This window comes from Gavia stellata, chromosome 21 (genome assembly GCF_030936135.1).
Source record: "Gavia stellata isolate bGavSte3 chromosome 21, bGavSte3.hap2, whole genome shotgun sequence".
In the NCBI taxonomy this organism is placed as follows: domain Eukaryota; kingdom Metazoa; phylum Chordata; class Aves; order Gaviiformes; family Gaviidae; genus Gavia; species Gavia stellata.
Window position 1 is genome coordinate 6,344,402 of NC_082614.1, and position 6,274 is coordinate 6,350,675.

The following is a 6,274-nucleotide window of genomic DNA, read 5'->3' on the forward strand; positions in this document are numbered from 1 at the left end:
TTACACCTGGAGCAGCCGCCCTATTCCAAAGAGGGAACAGTTTGTGTAAGAAATCGCCCCCGGCCATGCGCAGATCATGCTCCTGTCGAGACTTGCTATCCATGCATTTTGGGACATGATTTTTGCTTAACCAGACTCAGCAGTCAGGCAGCTGGATTCTGGCTGCCAGCCTCATCTGAAAGCGAACTCCACAGCTACAGCGCAGTGATACAGCTGTGGCTTCCTGGTTAAACCGGCTGCAGAAAGACCATGTGGGAAACTGATGCACCTTCATTCTGCCAGGATTAAAAGCGAGCGAACACATACTTGCATTGCAGAACTCATCCCCAGATGAGGCCAGAACTATACGTGGTTTCAGAACAGAGTTAAGATAGTCACAGAGGCAAATCCATTGAGATAGTTCCATGCCAAGTCTAAGGCCACCCACCCCCAGCACTGGGAAGGGGAAAAAAATAACACGTGAAGGGTACACAGAAGCAACAAACATTCACAATCCCAGTCACAGATGCAGAGCAGCTACTCGGTGCTCAGATTAGCAGTATTGGAATGGCAGAAATAAGATAAATCCTTTCAAAGATGGCAAAAAAAGGGAAATGCATTTAGATTTCTGATTAATCTCTGCAACAACTTGCTACCTTTCCATCAAATTACCATAACATTCATGTATGCTTGGAGACACATATACCCGCTGCTGTGAGGCCATGATTAACCTCACAGCAAACACTGGCTCTCACAGATTCCTGAATCAAGTCACAAAGGCCTTGTGCACAATCTCATCCTGTCCAAGAAAATACTATGCCACATGCTTAATTCTCATCAGCCTCAGTGGGATTCATAACAGTGCTTACTTTGCTGAACAGGGAAAGGATTATTCATAATCACATGCAGCTTGCAAGGCATCTCAACTTGACCTCCAAGAAACTGCTAACAACACTTGTCAGCAGAAAGCCTGAAGGAGAAGAGCATCTAAGGAAGATAAAGCAACCCCTGAAATACCAGAGGCTGCAAAAGGTGCATTTTAAATCCTGTAAGTGACTTACATGAAAGTAAAGACTTGACCGGACTTGCATGGTCAAGAGCATCTCCTAGGAAATGGGTGGTCAAAGCATAAAAGAGCAGCTACTGTTACAGACAGGATATCAAGTTCTCTATCTTACTGCTCTCAATTCAGGAATTTTCATGGAAACAACCCTCTGGCATTCTGAAGCCGTTTCCATTGCTGCTGGCTGGTGCTTGTTTCTGCTGCCATTGAAAGGTACGAGAATTGTGAAATACATAGTTAGGTGCTATTGCAGCCTCTGCACCTCATGGCATCCCTCCAGGCCCCAATAATCAGAATTAAAAAGAGAACTACTGAACATGAAAGCAACTGCCATGACTTCTTTTACAGCACACCATAGTTTCAGAGACCATAAGTGGTCAATATAGGGCAGATAGCTTCCTATTATATGCCCTCGAATCAGAGAATCTCTTCATTTCACTGAACAGCTATATTATCTGAATTGTTGTAACTCATCAACTACTACAAACCTTTCCGTGCATTGTTAATCCACGTCACTTGGGGTCTTATGGTAAAATAAGAAAACTCTTTTCCTCTCGGGTTCCCTGACAAGAACAAATGATTCCTTTATGCATAACAAATCCTGTGCATAATGGGCTTCATGGAGAAGTGATCATACTGAAGATTTGAGTCAACATTTCCCCAGCTTTCAAGTATGTGCAGCAGGAGCTACTGCGACTGTAAGAAAGATGATGCTATTCCAAAACAACTTGCATGATTCCCACTTGAGCACACATGCAAGAAGAGCTCCTGTTGATACTCAAGATTATTCACTGAGATTGCCAAGACTGAGCCTCTCAAGAGCCCACCAGAAGTTCCTGTTATCTTAACATTTGAGTGGGCCTGACTCATCTCAGAAGACGAGTGAAATCCAGGTACTGCATACAGCACTTACAGGTTATCATTCTGCTACCAGACCATGGTCACGCTTCCCTCATAGCATATTACTGAAAGAAACTACTCCAGCTGACAAACCCTGTCAGCAGTTTACCCAAGACGAGACCATTTCCCCACCCTCTAACTGAAAACAAAAATGTATCTTCCAAAAGGAAAGCAATTCAAAGATTTACTAACCGCCCCTTCCCACTCAAATCCACTCCTAGCTTCCCAGCTGGATAACCAGCACTTTGGGAATTTGTGCTCTGCATCATATTGGAGATCTCATCGCTGTGGAAAAGAACATACCAGATGACTTTGTAATTCCTTCCGTTCATAACCACTAGGGGAAAAAGGAGAAATACAGATTTTTAGGTGAAGATATTTTAAAATCTTGATTAAAACCACAGCAGACAGAAAAAAAAAATTCTCATTGAGTCATTGCATTCAGGAGAATGCGTGACTGAATAAACTCAGAATTTGACTCAGAATTTTTGAATTCTGACACATAAAAGCAAGACAGGACTTACCCTTCACTAACTGTATTTCAAATTTGTACCATCTTAACACTTAAAAGCTGGCAACTTTATAGTCTATTTTAGCTTGGAAGAAAATGAATGGATTTTTCTACCTTCTTGAAAGGTCTTAAAGGCTCCAGACTGAAAGATCTAGACTGAAACACATACCTATGTTAACAATTTTGCAGCATTTTATTAGTAAAACATGAGTCACAATCTTTGGAAAGATGCCCACGGAAAACACATAGTATTGAAAAACAAGAAAGCTGTATTAGCAACAAACTTCTTTGAAGGCTGAATGCTTGCTGAAGTAAAAGATGTAGCAAATTAAAAAGACTCCAGATCCATTAAGCTGGACTGGTGCACCTGCAGGTTGCTACAGCAAGTGTTAATTAACTCACTCAGCAAACCACAGCCTAGTTACACACCAGTGTTCCAGAGCACTCTGGTGTCATTAAGCGTTTTTCAGCCTTGTATGTTCCATGATATTTTATCACAAATTCAAGATGCCCCAGTTTTACTTTGTGGGAACAAATGAGATTGAAGCAGTCTTGGGGCACTCCATAAAGCAAAAAAATAGTCAGCTTGGAAACAAGTGACAAGCCAAACCATTTACAGCAGAACAGGAAGGACCCAGAAAAATTGAAAGTAGTTCTACAGATGAGAAATATGCCCCATCACAAGGTAGTACACACACTTTCTCAACTGTTACGGGAACCTGGTACATACAGTGCTACTTGTTCCAAGATTTGCAAGATTTCTAGCCTCAATTTTTTTCAGTACAAATTGGATCCACTGTCATGCTGGTTTAATCACACTAAGAGCTTCTCAGTGGCCAAGTTCCAGCCTGCCAATTAAAATGTCACACATTGAAGCATACACAGTTGAACAGTCAGCTTTGCCTATCGTATGTGCCCAAATACAGAAGTTACCCATGCTCACCTAAGCGGGCATCAGACAACAAAGGGTTGGTTTGTCAGTTTTAGAGTTCAAAAAACAGAAGAAGTCTTTTATGCTTCTGAGTAACTGTTGCTGGTTTTGCTAGGGAAAGAAAGTTGTTCCTTGTTTCACACAGCCTTACTAAGGGATCCATGTCATGCTGTAAATGCCAGCTCTCAGCATTGCAGCTGCTAAAAAAAGAAGCTATTAAATTAAAATGAAGTTTTGGACCTTACAGTTACTTCTGTCTCTCCTATATCATTCCTATAATTTATACTAACTTGAATAGGCTTCATCTACCTATAACTTTTGGTTTTTAAGGAGCAAAATGACTTAGGAGCATTTTCTTCTGCTATGCTGCCATTTAATTATAGAGCCCTGAAAACAGGGGAAGGGAAATAGAAGTCTTGTAAAATACCACATTATGTAGCCAATAAGAAACAGAACTTACCCCAACGATGCATTCCTTCTGAGTTTAATTCCTCCCGAGTTTATGGGGCTGGCTCTTCTGGCCCAATGGAGCAGCCAGCAGCAGCCTCCATCAGAGTTCTGGTTCTAGCAGCAGCTTTGTTAGACATCCTTCCTACCTTCTCCTTTCACTTGGTGTTTGTACCAAAAGAAACCAGTAACCTTTAAAGATGCAAGGGAGCAAAGGATAGTGTAAGGAGCTCAAGTCCAGTGCAGAGTGAGCAGCTGAATGCAGGTCAGAATTTTATGCCAAGAGCAGCACATGTCCTTGCAGTCATTTGTGGAGAGATCAGTTTCCACCTAGCTCTAAACATTAAAGCAGCTGCACAGCAATGCTTGTGAATTGCTTGTCATCTCTGATGCCAGATCTGTAGTTGCCCAAAGTTTGCCAGATTGGAGAAAATCCCCCCAGGGTCTGACAAATAGCAAGAGCTATTACAGAAAGAAATCCATAATGTTTCTCACAGGAAAAGCATGAGTCAGTAAAAGCCTGTATGTAGGTTCAAGCAAGTTACTATTTGACAATATCATAAGCCCAGAAGTTAGTCTCCAGATGCTGCACTCTGCAGCATGTTCTGCAGGAACAGATCATTCTACATGATAGCACTAGCCCCATCTCACTGAAGTGATGGGAATTAGTGAGAAGCTTAGTTTTAAAGGAGGTTTTCTGCAAAACAATCTTATCCAAGTTTTCAAAAACTTGGATGGACACTACAACTTCATAAACTGGATTACGTCCTCCACTTAACCCACTAAAGAAGGGTTATTTCCTGATGAGAATGACTTAACTATTAGAGAAACAGTGAAGTACTCTGGTATGCAAGAGTTCATTCCACAGTTTAGGTACAACTGCACTGTAATGGCAGGGAGTATATGTTTCCAGATGCATTTTAGAATGCAAGATCACAAAATTTATAAAAGCCATTATACTTCGCAAGAGCTTAAGATACCAGGACAGCAATTAAAGCAAGACTATTCATGAGAGCTGGCAGCTTTGCTTTCCTTGAGAACTCCATCATTCCTGTAATTAGATTTCTAGACTGCAGCCATTAAGGATCCCCAGGCTAGCTCAATTCTCTACAGGTCATGAGCTGTTCTAGTATTTAATCTAGCAGTTTACTGTATTCCACCATCAGCTTGTAATTGTTGCTATGAAGTCACAGTAAGTTTTCAAGTTGAGAGGAAGGAAACCCCTACAGTCATACTAATCCTAGAGCTGGTCTTCAGTTCCAGCTGCCTCATCCAAATTCCTTTTGACCCACAAGGTATAGTTACAAAATGTAAGTACCATTTGTCTGGAAAATGGCATGCTACCTGGCTAATTCCTGCTAGGAATAAATCTGGACAGAGTGCGGATTTGCTTGAACTCATTAGCTGCTCAGTATTTCAAGCTGAGCTCTTGAGTGCTGATCAGTACAAAACCGAGGTTCATATGTTACATCAACACATGGGAGCACTCGGGCCTGTATCAGGAAGGTGGACACCGCATCTCTTTGCCATTGCTATCACAGTACAGTGACCAAGGGAGGCAATATACCAGTTAGAATTGTGCCACAGCATGGTCTGCTGTTACTGATTTCACAACCCTCTGGCAGTCTCTACTGGTTGGCATTTAAAGATGTTTTGCCCTATTCAAGTAGAATCCAGTATGAAAAGGTGTAGCTTACCACTACTGCTGCTATATTAATGTATTTTAGTGAACAAGACACCACCTGCAGCATCTCCCTCAGCACAGGACTGAAGCTTTTCCAGTCTGTGAACGGAGTCATGTAAGCATGTGACTGCCTCCTGCAGCATGACCTCCACAAGTGACAGTGTGTGTATGTGTCCAGCAAAGAGCCCACAACTCCCGTTTAAGTTAATTGCTAAGCCATCTATGCTAGGTGCTTTGGCACAAGTTTCCCTTTTTCCTGCCTGGCATCCTTAGTTCTCAGATTAAGAAACCTGATGCTATTAGTGGTAGTGTATTACTACTAACCAGTCCCCACTCCCAAGATATTAAGACTAGAACCACACAGTGGATACTGCAGTTTTACATTTATAGTTGGACTTTTATAATATTCAAGATTAGCACAAGATTCATAACCATAAATTATACATTGTTATCTAAGTACATAAAACGTTAATGATACATGTATTTGAAGAGTGGCACAAAGTAATAATACATCCCTGTTGGCATTCTCAAAGAAAGAGGTGGGTGATGGACACGCCGTTGATACTACTGCAGCATAGCAGAACCGAGTCATTGCACCCTGTTAACTCAGGTGGTGCTGACTCTGCCCACCAGACAGGGTCAGAACATGGTGTGGCAGGAAGCCAATGCCAGAATCAGTTAAAGGTGCAAATAAAAAGTCAGGATTATGGCCCTCCCCCTACTGCCTCAGTATTTTAGCAGTGTGTCCCCCTCCCCAAC